Below are 12,470 nucleotides of genomic sequence, written 5' to 3' on the forward strand. Positions count from 1 at the left end.
CGCAATTGTGACTTTATAAATCGTAATTTTTCGACTTTATGACTCACAATTGTGAGTTTATATCACGCAATTCTGTGAAAAAAAGTCAGAATTGTGAGAGAAAAGGTCGCAATGACATTTTTTTAATTATTTTTTATTCAGTGGTGGAAACAGGCTTCCATAATTTTTTGACCTTGCATGCATGTCAGCCTGCTGTTGGGGACTCCCAAAACCAAAATATGGGCCTTTCATAACCCATAATAGGGGCACTTTAAAAAAAAAAAAGTGTTCTCTCTCTCTCTCTCTCTCTACATACAGTATATATATATATATACGGTATATACAGTATATATTTTCGCTGCCATGTTCGTTCAAAAATCGTTCTAATACGCTGATTTGGTGCTCAGGAATTTTTGTTTCATTATTATTGTAAATGTTGAAAACAGTTTTTGCTGCTTAATATTTTATGGAAACACATCATATACACATATGATACACTGTCATTCAAAAGTTTGGTGTGAAAAAAAAAGTAAAAGAAAGAAAAAAATGTATACTTTTATTCAGCAAGGATGCATTAAATTGATTAAATGTGACAGGAATGACATTAATAATGTTACAAAAAATGTCTATTTATCAAAGAATAGTAATGGCTAAAAATTCAGCTGTTCCATTACAGGAATAAATTACATTTTAAAATATATTAACGTAGAAAACTCTTTTAAGCTCCTTTTAAATGTAACAATATTGCACAATATTACTGTTTTTACTGTATTTTGACAGTTTTTACAATGTTTTAATTTCACGGCAATGATAGAGGTTTATACTCCTATGTATATTCCTCAATTTGTATTGCCTCTCTGTCCCTAGAAGAAAAAGGAAAGCGAGTAGAAAATCAAAAGTGAAGACGAAAGGTGGTCTTCCTGTTGTCAGCAGTCGTGTGTCTCCAAGATTTGATCAGTTGCCATTTATCAGTACAGAGATCTGCACTGTGGCCTTTACAGACTGAGGGATGCAGATGAAAAATATTCCTACAGGGAGAGAGGGAGAAAAGAGGTTTCGAGAAAATTGATGGACAATTAAGTAAGAGAGAAAAGAAACTGAGAGAGAGCGAGAGCAAACCTTGCAGAAATCAGCCGTGCACTGGAGTCAGCAATGGAGAGGAAGACAGAGAGAGCTGTTGTGGGAGAACATTACTGTCACATTCACAAGACGGAATCTACTTATGAAGAAACACATACTTGGATACAGTAGGCATTTCTTTACGTCCACGTGTCAAAATCCATTCATGTAGATGGAATAACCACAACGGCTACAGAGAAATCACAGTATATTTCAGAAAGACAAACAGAGAGAGCTAATGAATGCCTAACAGTGGTTTTGAAGTAATCCCTCAATCTGAGCATCACATATACACACATACAATATACAAGCTCTCTGGATTTGGATTGTACTGCAACTTTAGACAAGGTAAGAGATATCTATCTATCTATCTATCTATCTATCTATCTATCTATCATCTAAATATGTGTGTGTTTACATTTTTCCTAGAGTATTACACTGCGGTAGCAAGCCTGCATTCTCAGTTGCTGACAAATGGTGTTTAGAGGTCATCTTACTCTATTGTATGTGTTTGTGGGTGTGCAGAGTGTTGATGTTGTGCTGAAAAAAGGAATTGCTGTGGGTTAATAACAGTGGGCAATTTCATTCCTACTTGTTAAGTAATGGTGATGAAATAGATCCGGACATGTAGATGAGGCAGATCTACCGTCGATATCTAATAACTTAAAATGTCTCAGCAGAGCATCAATCACCTGATAAAATGTCTTTTCAGTGGAAGGTCAGGAAGACGTTACAGTATGGGCCATAAACCCTTGTAGCTTTATATGTGGATAATTGGTAGAGTCGGTGCTTTGTGATGACGAGTGTATGTGTGTGAAAACAATAGCTCATGGTGCTTTTTTCACATCAGGGGCTGCAGTGTAAGCCAATCGCTGACTCAGCCACACAAACACGCACACTCACTCACACACACATAATGTGCCCCCTGGGGCAGCAGGGCATCAATACTACACCCAGATCAGCAGTATAGCTCAGCACAGAACAGAGCAGAAACAGCCTCTAATACAACACAAAACAGCAAGTAACATCAAACTTTATAGGAAACACCAGTCAGATTTCATTGAAGGCTTTGCTTGAAATGGTCGGACTTACAGAAAGGCCCTGGAGTATCCTTACATCTTATTTTTCTGTTGAGATTGACTTTACTTACTTTGTGTTTGGGGTCCCGGAGCCCCCAATAATGTGTGTGTAAAATAATTATAATAATTTTAAAATTAACCAATACTACTACTACTACTACTACTGATTATAATAATAATAATAAAGAACATAATTAATTAATTATTATTATTATTATTATTATTAATGCTGTCATAATAATAATCTATTTTTTTTAAACATTACAGTTTTATCAGTTTTCATATATTACTATTATTACTGTTGTTGTTGTTGCTGCTGTATTTAATAACTATATAATTATAATTAACATTTTAAATGTGTGCATTTTGTTTAATCATTTAATCATTTCTCATACAAAATATGAAGTCAAATCAAATTAAAATTAAATAAAATATAAAATAAAATAATAAAGGGCATTATTATTGCTGTTGTATTTAATCATTACCAATTATTAATATATTAATTATAATAGATCATAACAAGTTCATATGTTTAGTTATCATAAAATAAATAAAAATGGAAATTGTTTTTATTGTTATATTTAATAATTATAAATTAATGATATTTTATTTTGTCAATAGATTATTAAAAAAATCGATTCAAACTCAAACACAAAAATCAAGAATTATGGAAAATCTTTATCTTTTGAGCCAATGTGTCAAATTTAGGAATGTTTTTTGAGCTATCAAGTATCAAAAAATATGAGAGTTAACATCATAACATCTGATTTACAAGTACAGGAAATAAGCATTTCATAAGGCTGTTGTATTGTATTTAACTTTTTCTGTTAAGTATTGTTTCTTGATTTCTTATTTTGGGAAGGTCAGATGTAACAAATGCTATGAAACATGTTCTTTTTCTCTGATTAGTTAAAGGAAGTTGCACAGTAGTTGACCCTCCCAGGAAATTCCACTTTGTTTGCTGTGGAATGTGTGGGAATGCATTCTTTGATCCATTCATTGCATTTTTGTCCTGCCAGACTTCTGCATCTGTGAAAAACATATCCGTCCTCAATCCCTTTTTGGCTATGATAGCGATAATGTGAGTATGATAGGATAATGCTTTTAGTCATGTGACAGAAGATACATAGAGCTGCTACCAAAGAAGGGAAAGAAAAGAAACCAGATTATATTCAGAACAGCTGCTCAGAAGCCCCCTAAGCCTGTTCATCAGACTGAAAAAAACACTCATTTATCATGCCAAACAATGATTTAGATGGAGAATGAGAAACTGTGTATTTAGATTTTTACAATGGATAATAAGTCCCCTATTGTGATGTCTCTTTTATGGGTTGCTAGAATTGATTGAGCCATTAGCTAATTACTAACCAGTGGAAAAGTCAGCCCACTTGACCTTGTACTGTATCTCCCTCTTGGTGACCATGAATTTAGTACCCCATAGTCTGTGATCTTACAAAGCCATACCTTCACTAAAAGTGAAACTTTCATATATTCTAGATTCGTTACATGTAAAGTAAAACATTTCAAAAGTTTATTTTTGTTTTGTTTTCATTTTGATGATTAGAGCTTACAGCTCATGGAAGTCAAAAATCCAGTATCTCAAAATATTAGAATATTTCCTAAGATCAATCAAAAAAAGGATTTGCAAAACAGAAAAGTTCAAATTCTTTAAAGTATGTTCATTTATGCACTCAATACTTGGTCGGGGCTCCTTTAGCAAACACACCAGCATCAGTGAGGTGAGGTGTGGCATGGAAGCGATCAGCCTGTGGCACTGCTGAGGCACTATTGAGCCTTCAGCTAGTCTGTATTGTTGAATCGACTGTTTCTCATCTTTCTCTTGAAAATATCCCATAGATTCCATACGGGTTGAGGTCAGGCATGTTGGTAACAGTAATATCATGGTCAGCAAACCACTTGGAAGTGGTTTTGGCCCTGTGGGCAGGTGCTAAAGTCCTGCTGGAAAAGGAAATCAGAATCTCCATAAAGCTTGTCAGCAGATGGAAGCATAAAGTGCTCCAAAATCTCCTGGTAGACGGCTGCATTGAAACTGGACTTGATCAAACACAATGGACCAACACCAGCAGATGTCACGGCACCCCAAATCATCACTGACTTCGGAAACTTCACACTGGACTTCAAGCAGCTTGGATTCTGTGCCTCTCCAGTCTTCCTCCAGACTCCAGACCTTGATTTCCAAATGAAATGCAAAATTTACTTTTATCTGAAAAGAGGACTTTGGATCACTGAGCAACAGTCCAGTTCTTTTTCTCCTTTGCCCAGGTAAGATGCTTCTGACGCTTTCTGTTTCAGAAGTGGTTTGGTAGCCCTTTTCCTGAAGAGCGTGGTGACTCTTGATGCACTGACTCCAGCTTCAGTCCACTCCTTGTGAAGCTCTCCCAAGTGTTTGAATCGGCTTTCCTTGACAGTATTCTCAAGCTTGCGGTCATCCCTGTTGCTTGTGCACCTTTTTCTACCCAATTTCTTCCTTCCAGTCAACTTTGCATTTAATATGCTTTGATACAGCACTCTCTGAACAGCCACCCCTTTCAGTAATGACCCTCTGTGACTTACCCTCTTTGTGGAGGGTGTCAATGATTATCTTCTGGACCATTGGCAAGTCAGCAGTCTTCCCCATTATTGTGGTTTCAAAGAACAAGAGATACCTGGAATTTATACTGTAGGGACAGTCATTTAATGAAACTCAAATGTAAATATTCTAATATTTTGAGATACTGGATTTTTTACTTTCATGAGCTGTAAGCTCTAATTATCAAAATTAAAACAAAAAAACTAAAAAGATGTCTAAAAACATCTAGAATATATGAACGTTTCACTTTTTGAAATAAGTAAAAAAACATTTTCACGATATTCACCTGTGTATATCATCCTCAAAATACTTGTTGTACCTTTTAAAGACAATTGTTTCCAGGCAGACTAATAAAAAAAGCCTTTGTCCTAACCTAAATATAAAATCTGTCTGACAGGAATGTTATTACAGGATCAAGAAGGATGTTGATGTGGGAACACATCCTATTTGGCAAAATCACAGTAAGCCTTTCGTCTCCATCTGTGATTTAAGAGAGATATGTGATTTAAGAGAGATATGTTCTAACAGTCATGCAAATCAGGCAGTCTCTCACACAATGCTTTACTACAACAGACATAATGTTGTGTTTTCTGTTTTGTGTGCTTGTGCAAGTGTGTGGGTGTGTTTACATCCACATTGTGGCAGAGCAATCCAATTGTCAGCTCCATCTCCTTATGCCAGTGTGCCACAGCGCCGATCCCCAGCATCTGTACTGCTAATGAGAGAGCAGCAGAGAGCAGGAAAAAGCTTATTTTTTCTTGAGTAAATGAATCTAAGTACAGTTCACTGTAAATGACCTGCAGCTCTGAAGAGTGTGCATATGCCCAGAATGAGTGTGTGTGTGTCTCTCTCGCTGTCTGAGTGTGTAGGTGCTAGCCGGCATAAGTGTAGGAGAGATGCTGATTGCTAAGTGCCGCTGAGAGCCGGCTCTATTATTATGCTCTATTATTCTGCAGAGGTGGCTTTGATGCCTTGTGAGTGAAGTATGCTAAGTGTGAGTGCGTGAACCACACCCTGGCATGGCAGACCATTTATTCCAGCCATTTATTTTTACATTCATCACAGACACAGGATGTGTGTGTACATACTTCGAATTACCAAAAAATGGTCAAGGCAATGTGTGTGTGTGTGTCTGTGAGAGCAAAAATGCTTGCATCAAAAGTTTGAATGCCTTGTACATACAATACTTTGCAGACATTCAAGCAAGTTTGGAAAACAATTAATGACTTGTTTAGAAAAAGAAAAAAAAATGCTTCCATCCATCTTTCAATCAATTAATCAGTCAATAAATCAATCAATCAATTATTCTATCTATCTAGCTAGCTAGCTATGTGTTCTATTGTTCTATCATTGTATCTATTTGTTGTCTATCTATATATCATTTTATCATTCTACTGTATCGGTCTATCATTTTATGTGTCTATATATCTATCTTTTATCTAAATAGTTTTCAAAACTTTCAAACAAGGTGTTGTCAAACCAAAGTAAAAATTTGTTATAAACATCTTTGAACAAGATCTTTGAACTACTTTCTACAAGATTAGCCTATAGTTATTAAAAATGACTTTATATTAAAACAATAGAAGTATGTAGTGTGCTCTCATTTAGACAGCAAGGTAAACGTGTTTGTACATGTGTGCATTCATGTGTGAAAGTGGAAATCATTCCTCTTCCCCCAAACATCACTCAGCTGTGAAAGTGATGGAGATGTTAAACATGACAGGGTCTCACCCTCTGTTCCAGTCTTCTCACTTCTGCTCTCTTCTTTTTCCACTCAGTCTGTTTCGTTTGGTGTTCTCTCTCCCATTCCATCCTGTCAAAATGTCTCTCTTTCTCTCACTTTCTCAGTATGAGGCACTGAATTTATTGTTAATTCATATTCAGACTGGATGCTTTCAAAACCAGAGTGTCTAGGAACAGTTGAAGTAGATGGGTATAAATAGCGAGTGTGTATATGTGTGGTCAGAGGCCTTGAGGTCTGTACAGTGGCAAGAGTGTGTTTAAGGGGGTAGTTATGTAAAACTAGTGATGTAGGACTAAAGGGCCCCAAGACGTTTGTGTCATGATTCAGATGGCCACTGTAGTATAATTAAGAACACAAAGACAGAATGATAACACTGTTTACTTGAACACACTCTGTGTTTGTTTTAGCACCCGACTCACTAAAGAAATCATGCAAATCAGGTAACGGTCAAAACAGGCAACTATGGTAGCTGTTTCCACCTCAGAGTAAAAAAAGAAAAGGTAATTATGACCTTTATATTCACAATTCCAACTTTTTTTTCCCCCAATTGTGCCTTTTTTTCACTGATACCTCATACTGTTATTTTATATGGCACCTTATTTTAAAATTCATCTTACAATTACTTTTTAAAATGTTTTACTCTGAGGCAGAAGATATTATTAAATAACAGTGCAAAACCTGCTAAGATATTGAAAAAAAACCTTCTGATAGAGCAAAAATGAGGGGAGAGAGAGAGAAAGAGTGATAATCCACTTCAGCACAGCTAGTGGAAGATCAATACTGCATCATTTAATTCTGCTTGAATGCGAAGCCAATAAAGTTTAACATGGTAGACAAAGGGGAGGACAGAAACAAATGCAGAGAATGAGACAAAAGACACCAAATTTATCAACTGAGGACAGAGGTAGTGCTCGAACGTTATGAGATTTTTTAATGAACAGTGCTTTCTTTCTTCTCAGCCTCTTTAAAATCTGTCACATAAACTGAATTGCATGATAATTTAGTTAAAAGGCTGGATTTTTTGTGTTAAAGTACAAAAGTTGCTTTACAAAATGTGCACTTGCATGAGATTCCAGTCAGATCAGAAGCCTGACACTTTCGTCAAAAAAAAGAAAAACACATGTCACACACACACACTGTGAATAATGTATTTCTTCAATGCCATTGTTTACTGAAGACTGTGTGAAACTACTTGGTCTCAGTATAAGTCCAAGATGGCTGCAATATTGGCCGGTGCACATTCAGTAAAGATTCCATTATCTCAAGATCAAAGGTGAGTTGAAGAGCTCTTGAATCCATTCATTACTCTTAGAAAAATGACCTAATGCTGGAATGTTCCTGTCTCGAATGCTACGTGGCTAAAGCTAAGCAGACAGAGATAAAGCCACACTATCAAGTGCAGGGAATGTGAAGTGAACAGTAGCAGGAGATAAGGGTGTTATTTTTTCCTGCGTATTTCATCACATATTGTAGACGCAACAAAGTGTGGCTGTGTGTGTATGTGTGAATAGAAAGCATGCAAGCTACGTTCCATGGTATTTTTGGTGCTCACATGTGAGATAATTAGAGAGTGCATGATGTCATGCTGTAAGTGGAGGGCTGTGACATGTGACGTGCTGTGTGTGTATGTGGGTACTCATCCGTGTGTTTTCAGAGTGTATACTGTTCCACGGTGTAAATTAGCTTGGTTTTAACCCAGCTAAAGAAGCGCAAATTATACTTTAGATTCAGCTCAGCTTATTTAAATTTGTTGCTTGAACACAAAAAGAAATCCTACCTGAAAACGTCACTTGCATGTTTTAGAAGCTATATTCTAGTGTCCTTCCCTGATACTTTGAACTAGCTTAACCAGAAAAGCCTTTATGGTCATTTAGCTTCACAAGAAAGACCAGGGATGATCAAGATAACCAAACAGTTGCTGGTAGCCATTGACTTTCCCCTACTATGAAAGTCAATGGCTGCCAGCAACTGTTTGGTTACCAACATTCTTCAAAATATCTTCTTTTCTTTTCCCATACAGGTTTGGAAAAACTTGAGGGTGAGTAAAGGATGACCGAATTTTCATTTTTTTGGGTGGATTATGTTGACTTCAATATTTTCGAATACATTATTAAAATCAAAAGTTGCATCTGTTGATCTTATTTTATGTAGCTGAGCTAACATGAACCAACAATGAACATTTGTATTTTTATTCATTATCGTTGTCCCACTGAGATCCCATGTGTTGATGACTGGCCCCTCGAAAACATCCCCTCAAATGTCATGGTGAATTTTCCAGTTCAGATAACCAAGAGACCTGGCTAGCTGCTAAGACTAAACACATACTCAAACACATGCACACATGTACACACAATCATATTCTATTGCAAAGGTCAGCTATAAGTGAAGAGATTATATTTGGACATCTTTGATCTGCAGTAGTCTGAGGTGTTACTGATGTGGGGTATTTGAGACTGAGTCTCCACGCCAGCATAGCAGTACAGTGGGGCATTTGTGACAGAGCTGAAATCTCACCGTAAATGCCCTCTCTTGTTATTTCTCCTTATTGCTCTTATGAGATTATTATTATAAGGAGGAAATGTTTTAGAAACAGGTACTGTAAAAATAGACAAGTACAGTAAAATGCATGGTTAAGATATTTTGATAAAATCAGGATATCTACTGTTTTTCTGAATCCCACCAGACCATGGCTAAATGTCTTCTGAGGAAAAACATTTTAAAATTTCATGAGAATGTGACATCCAGCCACAAAGCCCCTAGATTTGCCATGTGCCAGTGACTTCTAAAACAGTGCAGTTGTAATTTATATTGTATTGTATTGTATTATATATTATGTTGAGTGCAATATTTCACTCCTGGCTAAGAGGGCAATTGACAGCAACTTGTTTTACATTGGTGTGAGGATCAGAGCCACTGTATCAGAGGAAACATTACTGTACCTTTAAACTCTTTTGATTCATTGTTTCATAAACAATAAAATGTAATTTAATAATTTAGTACATGTAAGAACACTTTAAATTCATTGTTTCGCTTGACAAATAGATAATGAGCAAATCTAAGCAGACAATGAGGAAAAAAGACAATGAGATGCATTGTAATATTAGCCTTCAGACTCCTCTCTGTGGCTGTGACATTATAATTATACACTGGCAAAGATGAAACCATTCAGTTAGTTAAATCCTGTATACATGATAAGATAAGCTATCAGAATTCCAGTTAACAGCTGCTCTCAATGATGTATTCCCATTGCTATCAGTCCTCATAATGCACAGTTCAGAGGTTCAGAGGGTGAATATATAGACTACTAGTGTTATAAATCAGTAAGTAGATGCTTTTTGAAGTTTGGTTTGTCTGGTTTTGCATTTCTGAGGTCTGTTTGGATTAGTAGGTGTGTATTTGTGAGGGATGCTGTATGGCTTGGTCTATTAATATATAGGTCAAATTGTAGGGAAACACACCATGCTGCCACTGAATTATATATTAGAGTGAGTGAGTGTGTGTGTGTGTGTGTGTGTGTGTGTGCATGTTTATGTGGTTTACGGGGACACAAATTTGTTTAATGACATGGGTATGACAGAGGTATTACAATTTGAAGGTGGTTTATGAGGACACTGCCTATGTCCCGTAAATCAAAAGGCTTAAAAACATACTAAATGGTGTTTTTTTTTATCTAAAATGCAGACAGTCTCCTGTAAGGGGTAGGTTTAGGTGTAGGGTTGGTGTAGGGCAATAGCACATACAGTTTGTACAGTATAAAACCATTACGCCTATGGAGAGTCCCCGTAAACCACATAAACCAACGTGTGTGTGTGTGTGTGTGTGTGTGTGTGTGTGTGTGTGTGTGTGTGTGTGTGACAGAATGAGCCTTGGTAGAGTCTTGTTTAATGTGTGCACTACTTGCACTGTAAAATATATTTTAAAAATGTACTAGACATGGTAAACTCTAAATGAACTGGTTTTGACTATGGTAACAATGGCACAGTGTCACTTTACCTTTTATAGGGTGACATAATCTGTGCATATCCAAATCACATTTGTGATGTTTTCTTTTTTCTATTTAAGCAAATTATGTCCAATTGATAAGAAAAGTACAGGTAAAGTGGGATACTCTTTTAATTTATATATTAAGAAGAACTAATATTAAGAAATATTAAATACATAAACTTGAAATTCTTTAAAACACACAGACCACAAATCACAGTTTGACAGGCATTACTGGCAAACACAAAACATGTGTAACTGGGACACATTTATAAAGTAGGACAACTAGTTCTTTCAAATACAGCAATATTTGATTTTATATGTAATCAATAAAATACATAAATAATAAATCAAAATTGTATTATATTTACAAAATCAGATTCTGATCATTTTTTTTCTAGCTGCTGTCCTGGACTATTCTTCCCCAGAGTTTCTCTGAACTACATATTAAAAGACTGAGTCATACAGCATCCCTCACAAATACACACCTACCAATCCATTGTTGTTGTTGTTATTATTATTATTACCAACAAGATACCACAACAACCTACACAAAGTCCTAACCTTCTAGACTGAACTGTAGAGCTAGAAATAATATGTCTGTGATGGTCAAGTAAAATTTGAATTTCTTCTTTATTAAAATGACATAATGCTGTCCCAGTGCAAAAAAAAAACACCAGTTTGCCAAAACATTGTTGTCACTTTGAAGTTTGCACCAAAGAAGAAGAAAATGTTTAAACATTTAGAAATTGGTCGGCGCCGGTAGCCTCGTGGGCAGCGCGTCGACATGCAGCGCTGTTCGCGAGTTCGAGTCCGGGCTCGCAGAGCTTTCCCGATCCCCAAAAGGCTTTGTCACTGCATATCACAATGTTTCCCAGCACTGCTGTCCAAATGTGGTATGACATGCTGCCGGAAATTATGTCAGAACTAAATAAGTCATTTTGTGCCATATAGTTTAGAGTGAATTAAATGCTCATGTTTTGTAATATATATAGGTGTATAATATATAAAGAATATATAAATATATAATATTTACTATAGGAATATATAAAGGTGATCAAGCATGTATTCACCCTGAAGAATCTTTGGTTCTTCGGGATTTTTTGCTAATATCATCTCCACATTCCTACAAAAGACTATAGTCCTAAACTGGTCGCAAGTCTAAGGCTAGCAGTAATATTCTGTCAAACCTCTCATTTTAACTTTCCATCAAACTTCGAGATTTTTACAGCAGTTCAGTGCGGTCTTTTTGCCCTTGAGTGGCAGAGGTGACCTCAGCATCATCTCACATCACAGTCCGCGTTCCCCTGATTGAAGTGTTCTGGTTGCCATGACTACTGAGAACCTGTGAGGGACCAATGCGCGGCGCTGCTCTCCATCTCACTCCATAGGCTGCGATATAAAATACTCCTCTTCCCCGAGAAACAAGCGACGATTGGATGATGTCTGGATAAAGCCTCTATGAAGGACTAACCTCTGGCGTTCGAGACGTGCGCAAGCGTCGCGTCGTTTTGAGTGTACAAAACGAATGTGATCTTGCGTTTCCATCTCCTCCTCCTCCTTCTGGAGTCGATAAGGAGAGGCGTTTCGTCATGTGTAAAGTGACAGCTTTACCGCAATGCTATTTCAATAGCTCTCCAGCTCCGCGCGAGAGCCACTGACCCAAGAGGAAAGGGTGGTGCCGCGCACTGGCATAGTCCATGCGCGTTCACGCGTTTATTTGGAGTCGGCTCAGCAGAGAAGAAGCGAGCGGAGCAGGTGTACGCTTTCAGTCTGGATTCAGACCTCCTCTCTCTCGTCTCTGACTTTGATGGACTTACATGCGGCGCGTTAACTGCGGTGGATGACTCCATATGCGTACTTATTGCTCAGGGTAAGAACGCTTGTTTCGCGGTCACACGCTGACAGAATCACAGCGGCGCGGACGGAATGAGAAGAGTTTGCGATTACAGAGGCAGATTTCAAAGACAAATTTCAG

At 37.0% G+C, this 12,470-nt stretch overlaps 1 protein-coding gene across 1 annotated transcript in view; it reads left to right on the forward strand.

Annotated features, from left to right (window-relative positions):
- The first annotated feature begins 11,702 nt into the window (after positions 1–11,702).
- sorbs2a (sorbin and SH3 domain containing 2a) overlaps positions 11,703–12,470 on the forward strand; it is a 66,706-nt gene continuing 65,938 nt past the window's right edge. The window contains 1 exon segment of the mRNA XM_058773773.1: positions 11,703–12,365. The gene's annotated coding sequence lies outside the window, so the exon portion shown is untranslated.

Source organism: Onychostoma macrolepis, chromosome 01, assembly GCF_012432095.1.
Source record: "Onychostoma macrolepis isolate SWU-2019 chromosome 01, ASM1243209v1, whole genome shotgun sequence".
NCBI classification, from domain to species: domain Eukaryota; kingdom Metazoa; phylum Chordata; class Actinopteri; order Cypriniformes; family Cyprinidae; genus Onychostoma; species Onychostoma macrolepis.